Source organism: Chamaea fasciata, unplaced genomic scaffold (genome assembly GCF_029207755.1).
Source record: "Chamaea fasciata isolate MVZ Bird 193981 ecotype frontalis unplaced genomic scaffold, bChaFas1.0.hap1 SCAF_1, whole genome shotgun sequence".
Classification (NCBI taxonomy): domain Eukaryota; kingdom Metazoa; phylum Chordata; class Aves; order Passeriformes; family Sylviidae; genus Chamaea; species Chamaea fasciata.
Window position 1 is genome coordinate 1,411,344 of NW_027094086.1, and position 7,218 is coordinate 1,418,561.

General features: G+C 51.6%; 1 pseudogene; it reads left to right on the forward strand.

Moving 5' to 3' along the window:
- The first annotated feature begins 3,706 nt into the window (after positions 1–3,706).
- Positions 3,707–4,326, forward strand: LOC136301089 (feather beta keratin-like; annotated as a pseudogene).
- The last annotated feature ends 2,892 nt before the right edge of the window (positions 4,327–7,218 follow it).

A 7,218-nucleotide genomic window follows, 5' to 3' on the forward strand; every position in this document is an offset into this window, starting at 1 on the left:
GATCCCTCAGCACCACCACTGACACCACCAGCTCACAATTCTGGCAGCAACTCCGACCAGCAAAGCACCTTGGCTGATGGTCCCTCTATTTGTACCGCACACCTGATTCATTCAGCTTCTTCTTTCTCATCATTCTTTCACTTCAATAAATTTTTCTTGCATCAGAGCATGAGTCGCTTCTCCAGTTTTTTGAATTCCAATGCTCTCACAGTCCCATGATGTGCAATTCCAGCACTCACCCGTTACGTGGGATGGAAAAGGCACAAAGAACATTTCTTAGCAAATATGTCCCATCAGTAACAACCAACGCTGACATGAGACAAAGCGGAGGGCGCACCTCCCAGAACATGACACAAGACCATCACCTCAAACACCAAAGGCTTTGACACAACAATTCTGTCCTGGGCAGCGCTCTGCCAAAGCCACTCTATGCCAGCACGCACTGGAAAAATTCTCTTTCCAGCAGCGCTCTTGAGTCCTCCCAGCAAACAGAGGAACAAGACCATCCACTTGGGAAAGAACTCAGGAGAGCAAGTGCTTCCATCCCCTCTGCTCTAGCAGGCCCAGCAGGAGCAGCATTTCCAGCAATATTGCAAGTTCAGTTTTGGAGTTCCCAGGAGAGGGAACCCATCATCTCTTAGACTCTGTGAGCAACCACACCCACAAAAAAAATTCTTGCCTCCTTTGCCTATGGAATTCTGTCTCTTTTCACATGCACACTTGGCCCCTTTCCTTTCACGTGCGCAGTGTTGAGACCAGCTGGGCTCCTACACACTCGTCACACCCCAGCCCAGCCTTGTCTCCTCAGAATCCCAGCTCTCCCAGAATCTCCGGTAGGGAAGATCCAACAAGCCCTTAAGTGCCTGGTGCCCCTCAACTGCTCTTACTCCACTACCCCCATTTGTGCTTCTGCACCTGAGTTGGGCAAAACTGTCCACGCTACTCCACATGGCATCTCACCAGTGCTCTAAAGAGAGCAACGGCCACCTCTCCCAACTTCATGGCAACAATTTCCTGAAAGCTCACTTGGACGTGGATGACACCAATTGAAGTAGAACCCCTCTGCAACCTTGTGGTCTCTACATTCTCCACCAGCACCACAGTGTCCCTGCCAGAAAAGCCACTTTCCACACTCTCAGTCGAAGGCATGACGCGGGGCCCAGTGCTATTCCTGTCCAGATGCAGAACTTCACAGTTCCCTTGCTTGCTCTTTGGGAGATTCTTTTAACCCTCATCCTCCAAGCCCTTCTGACTGCTGGAACAGTCAAGTGGGGCCTCAGCCACCCCATCATCATCATGGCTTGGGACCCCTCTTCACAACACACCCAGAAATCCAAAACCATGAGTTCTACAGACTGACCTCACTGATGACACTCCAGCTCTCCAAATACTTGTCACGCCCTCGGTCCCCTTTGACATGCGCCATCAACACACGCCTTTGGTCTCAAATCCTCACACTTGAAAGGATAAATGACCACGATGGAGGGGCTGGCTACTCATGTACAGCACAGCTGCAAAGCCAAGACCAGCCTGACATGGCTGCGATGGAATGGGGACCCTCTTCACAGCACAGCCACAAACCAAACCACACAAGTGCCACAAAATGACCTCGCGGATGTCACCCATATTTATCTTAGCCTTTTGTTGCATATTCTGGGTTTTCTGACCTGCACCTTCCAAGAAAATCCTCCCAAATACCAACTCTCAATTTAGAGCAGCTGCAGAGGTCAGATGGACACGACCTGAAGAGCAGGACATGACACTGAAGGACTGTGCAAAGGAAAACACTCCCCACATCACCACTCGCAAGCCAATGCCAGACAAAACTGATATCACAATTGCCATTCAGGTAGCCCTACAGAGTTACAAGGTCAACCCTCTTGATTGAAAGGTGAATGTTTGCAGTTCCTTCAATGGCTCCACCAAAGATCCACCAGCCCTTGCACAGTCTGATAAGTCTCAATTGGTCTTCGTGCCCTGCCCCTTTTGTGCTTCTTCACCTGTGGAGGCCACAACTGTCCAAACCACTTCAAATGAGAACCCACCAGTGCTCTAAAGAGAGCAACGGCCACCTCTCCCAACTTCATGGCGACAATTTTATGAAATCTCTCTTGGACGTGGATGACACCAATTGAAGTAGAACCCCTCTGCAACCTTGTGGTCTCTACATTCTCCACCAGCACCACAGTGTCCCTGCCAGAAAAGCCACTTTCCACACTCTCAGCCCACAGTATGATGCAGGGCCCAGTGCTATTCCTGTCCAGATGCAGAACTTCAAATTACCCTTGCTTGAACTTTGGGAGATTCCTTTAACCCTCAGTCTCCAGGCCCTTCTCAGGGATGGAAGAGTCAAGTGGGGTCTCAGCCACTCCAACATCTGCCAGCTCCCTGAAAGGCCAACTCTCCCACTGCTCACATGGAATGGAAGCATTTAGGTGCTCACAACTGTCACAGATGCAGAGCCCAGAGCAGCCCGACTGACCTGGGATAGTTTGAGGCCCCTCTTCAAAACACACCCACAATCCCTAAACCATGAGTTCTACAGGCTGACCTCACTGATGACACCCCACCACTCCAAACGCTCGTCATGCCCTTCGTCTCCTTTGACACGCACCATCAACACATGCCTTTGGTCTCAAATACTCACACTTGAAAGGAAGAATGACCACGATGGAAAGGGCAGATCTTCATGCTCAGCACAGCTGAAAAGCCCACACCAACCTGATATGGCAGCAGTGGAATGGAGCCCCCCTGCACAACATACCCACAAACTAAACCACACAAGTGTCACAGAATGACCTCACTGATGACACCAATATTTTTCTTAGCCTTTTGTTGCATATTCTGTCTTTTCTGACATGACCAAGCAAATCCTCCCAAATACCAACTCTCACCTTACAGCTGCCGAATAGAACAGATGGACATGGCCAGAACAGCAGGACGTGACACTAAAGGATTGTGAGAAGGAAACCACTCCCCACGTGAAGACTCAAGGCCCATGCCAGACAAATCTGATGTTAAAATTTCCAGTCATGCACCTCTACAGAGTAACAAGGTCAACCCTCTTTTTCTGAAAACTGAATGTCCACACTTTCTTCAACTGCTCCTCACATCTTTGTCTTATTCTTCACCGGTTTTCCTTTCTAGGCTTCACTCAGAATCCAACAATGGGCTCCCAGAGTGTCACCTTGCTGGGCCCAGCTGAGACAAGCGCTACGGGTCAACCAACACAAGACATTGGACAGCAGGGGAGGCGTCACGGGGATTGTTTCCCATAGCCAGCAGGAAAGGTCTGGCATACAGACAGGTTTAGAATGATGGCAACGTGACAGGGAGAGAGATTTTGATGGAAGGCGACACCCGTCACCCCCAGAAGTGGTGCAAACCCAGATGAGCCTGACATGGCTGTGGGGGAATGAGGACCCTCTCCACAAGGCACCCACAAACCACAGCACACCAGGGCCATGGGCTGACTTAGCTCATGACACGCTACTGTAAAGAGCTCTGGTCACATCTACAGCCCTCCCTAAAAAAACATCGTTAGCAGCAGTGTTTGGTCTCTAAGACTTGCATTGAAAAGCTGCCGCCAAGGTCAGATGGACAGGGACTCAAAAGTAGGACATGACACTGCAGAGTTGTGGGAAGAAAAACATTCCCCACCTCAGGACTCACCACTCTCAGCCAGCCAGGAAGTGTGGCCGGCAAAATGCCCCAAGGTGTTGGGACAAGGCTGTACCTCCCCTCCAGGACCAGCATAAAAGCCAGACCAGAGCCTCTCTCCCTCACACACTTCTCCTCACGCCTTCTCCTCCTGCTGACAACCAGGTGAGACTCAAACCCCTGACCCTCCAGCTCCTGCACCACTGGCCCCTCTCTGCCAGCACGCTCAGCCTCAGCCTCAGCAGACCGCACGCCTCCACACTCCCTCTGCACTCCTGTATCACTACCCCTCAGATCCCCTCACCCCTGCCCTGCCTCTTTCCTCTCTCTCTTCCAGGGACCCTCCACACCACACCCATGGCCTGCAACAACATCTGCCGTCCCTGCGGACCCACCCCGCTGGCCAACAGCTGCAACGAGCCCTGTGCCCTGCAATGCCAGGATTCCCGCGTCATCATCAACCCTTCTCCTGTGCTGATCACCCTGCCAGGACCCATCATGACCTCCTTCCCCCAGAGCACCGTTGTTGGATCCAGCTCCTCGGCTGCTGTGGGCACTGAACTCAGTGTGCAGGGACAGCCCATCTCTGGGGGATTTGGCTTTGGCCTTGGCTATGGCCTGGGAGGCCTGGGCTGCTACGGCAGAAGGGGCGGCTGCATCTGCTGAAGACCCTCAGCACCACCCCGACACCACCAGCTCAGGGCTTTGGCAGCAGCTCCTGCCAGGAAAGCACCCTGGCTGATGGCCCATCTGACCATATCTCACACCTGATTCCTTCAGCTTCTTCTTTCTCAGCATTCGTTACCTTTAATAAAATTTTCTTGCATCAGAACCTGAGTTGCTTCCTCCTTTTTTTGAATTCCAATGCTCTCACCCTGTGAAATTCCAGCACTCAACCGTTATGTTGGATGGAAAGAGTGCAAAGAACATTTCTAAACAAATTGTCCCCACCCGTAACAACCAACGCTGATATGAGAAACAGAGGAGAGGTGAGACCCTCCAGAACATGACAGAAGGACATCGACTCAGACACCAAAGGATCTGACAAACCAATTCTGTCCTGGGCACTGCTCTGACGAAGTCACTCTATGCCAGCACACACTTCAAAAATCCTCCTTCCAGCAGTCTTGAGTCCTCCCAGCAAACAGAGGAACAAAACCATCCACTTGAGTTCCTGCTGGAGAGCAAGTGCTTCTATAGCCTCTGCTCTAGCAGGGCCAGCAGGAGCAGCATTTCTAGCACGATGGCCAGTTCAGTTTTGGAGCAGCCAGGAGAAGGAACCCATCATCTCATTCAATCTCTGAGCGCTGACAACCACAGAAAAATATTTATTGCCTCCTTTGCCCATGGAATTCCATCTATTTTCACTCCTGTACTTGCTCCTTTCCCTTCATGTGTGCAGTGCAGAGACCAGCTGGGCTCCCACACACTCATGATGCCCCCAGCCCAGCCTTGTCTCCTCAGAGTCCCAGTTCTCCCAGTATCTCCTGTAGGGAAGATCCACCAGGCCCTTAAGTGTCTTGTGGCCCTCAAGTGGTCTTCATCCTCTACCCCCTTGTGCTTCTTCACCTCTGGAGGCCACAACTGCCCACACCGCACTACATGAGATCTCACCAGTGCTCTAAAGAGAGCAAGGGCCACCACTCCCAACTTCATGGCAAAAATTTTCACAAATCTCTCTTGGACACGGGTGACATCCTTTGGAGTAAACCTCCACTGTGTCCCTCTGGTTTCTTTTTTCTGCATCAGCCGTTTTCCAGACTCGCAGTCCACAGCATGACCTGGGGGCCACTGCGATTCCTACCCAGATGCAGAACTGCACATCTTACACTCTTGAAATGCAGGAGATTCCTTTCACCCATAGACTCCAGATCCCTCGGACTGGTGGATCTGCCAAGTAATGCCTCAGACACTCCACCATCTGCCAACTTGCTGAGGGGGCAACTCTCCTACTGCCCACATGGAACACAAGGGACCAGGCACTCACACCTGGCACAGATGCAAAGTCCAGACCAGCCTGACCAGCCTGTGATCGCTTGGGATCCCACTAAATAATATGCCTATAAAACGAAACCCATGAGTTCAACAGGCTGACCTCACTTGTGACACCCCACCTCTCCAAATACTGGTCACATCTTCAGTACCCTTTGACACGCACCATCAACACCAGCCTTTGGCCTCAAATACTCACACTTTAAAGAAAGAATGACAGTGATGGAAGGGGTAGCTCCACATGAACGGCACAGGGGCAAAGCCCAGACCAGCCTGACATGGTTGCAATGGAATGGAGCCCCTCTTCACAGCAAACCCACAAACTAAACCACATGAGGGCCACAAAATCACCTCACTGATGACATCTATAATATTTTTGAGGCTTTCTTGTATATTCTGGTTTCTCGAAGATGCACACTCCAAGGAAATCCTCCCAAATAACAACTCTCACTTTAAAGCTGCTGCCAAGCTCAGATGGACACAGCCTGAAGAGCACGATATCACATTGCAGGTTGTGCAAAGGAAAACACTCCCCACATCACGGCTCGCTAGCCCAGGCCAGACAAATCTGATGTTACAATTTATGTTCCGCTATCTCCACAGAGTAACAAGGTCAACTCACTTTTCTGAAAAGTGAATGTATGCAGCTCCTTCAACTGTGCCTCAAGTCTTTGTCTTATCCTTCACCAGTTTTTCTTTCTAGGTTTCACTCAGAGCCCAGAAATGGCACCCCAGAGTGTGACCTTGCTGGGCCCAGCACAGATGAGCACAATGGATGAACCAACACAAGACATTGGACACCAGGGGAGGCGTCACGGGGATTGTTTTCCCATAGCCAGCAGGAAAGGCCTGGCATACAGACAGGTTTAGAATAAGGGCAACACGACAGGGAGGGACAGACTGTGATGGAAGGGGACACCCATCATCCCCAGAAATGCTGCAAAGCCCAGAGGAGCCTGATGTGGCTGTGGGGGAATGAGGACCCTCTCCACAAGACACCCACAAACCACAGCACACCAGGGCCATGGGTGACTTCATAGATGACACCCCACTGTCAAGAGGCCTGGTCACATCCACAACCCTCCCCAAAGAACATCATCATCAACAGTCTTTGGTCTCTAATTCTTGCATTTAAAAGTTGCCGCCAAGGTCGGATGGACAGCGACTCAAAAGCAGGACATGACACTGCAGAGTTGTGGAAGGGAAAACACTCCCCTCCTCATGATTCACCACTCTGAGCCAGCCAGGAAGTGTGGCCTGTAAAACGCCCCAAGGCCATGGTCCTGCCCCTCCAGGACCAGCATAAAAGCTGGCCCAGAGCCTCTCTCCCTCACACACTTCTCCTCACGCCTTCTCCTCCTGCTGACAACCAGGTGAGCCTCAAACCCCTGACCCTCCTGCTTCTACACCCCTGACCCCTTTCTGCCAGCAAACTCACACACAGCCTCAGCAGGCCGCACGCCTCCCCACAGACCCAACAACAGCCTCCACATTTCCTTCACCCTCCTGACACTCCCACATCCCTGCCTCACCCCATCTCTTCCAGGGACCCTCCACACCACACCC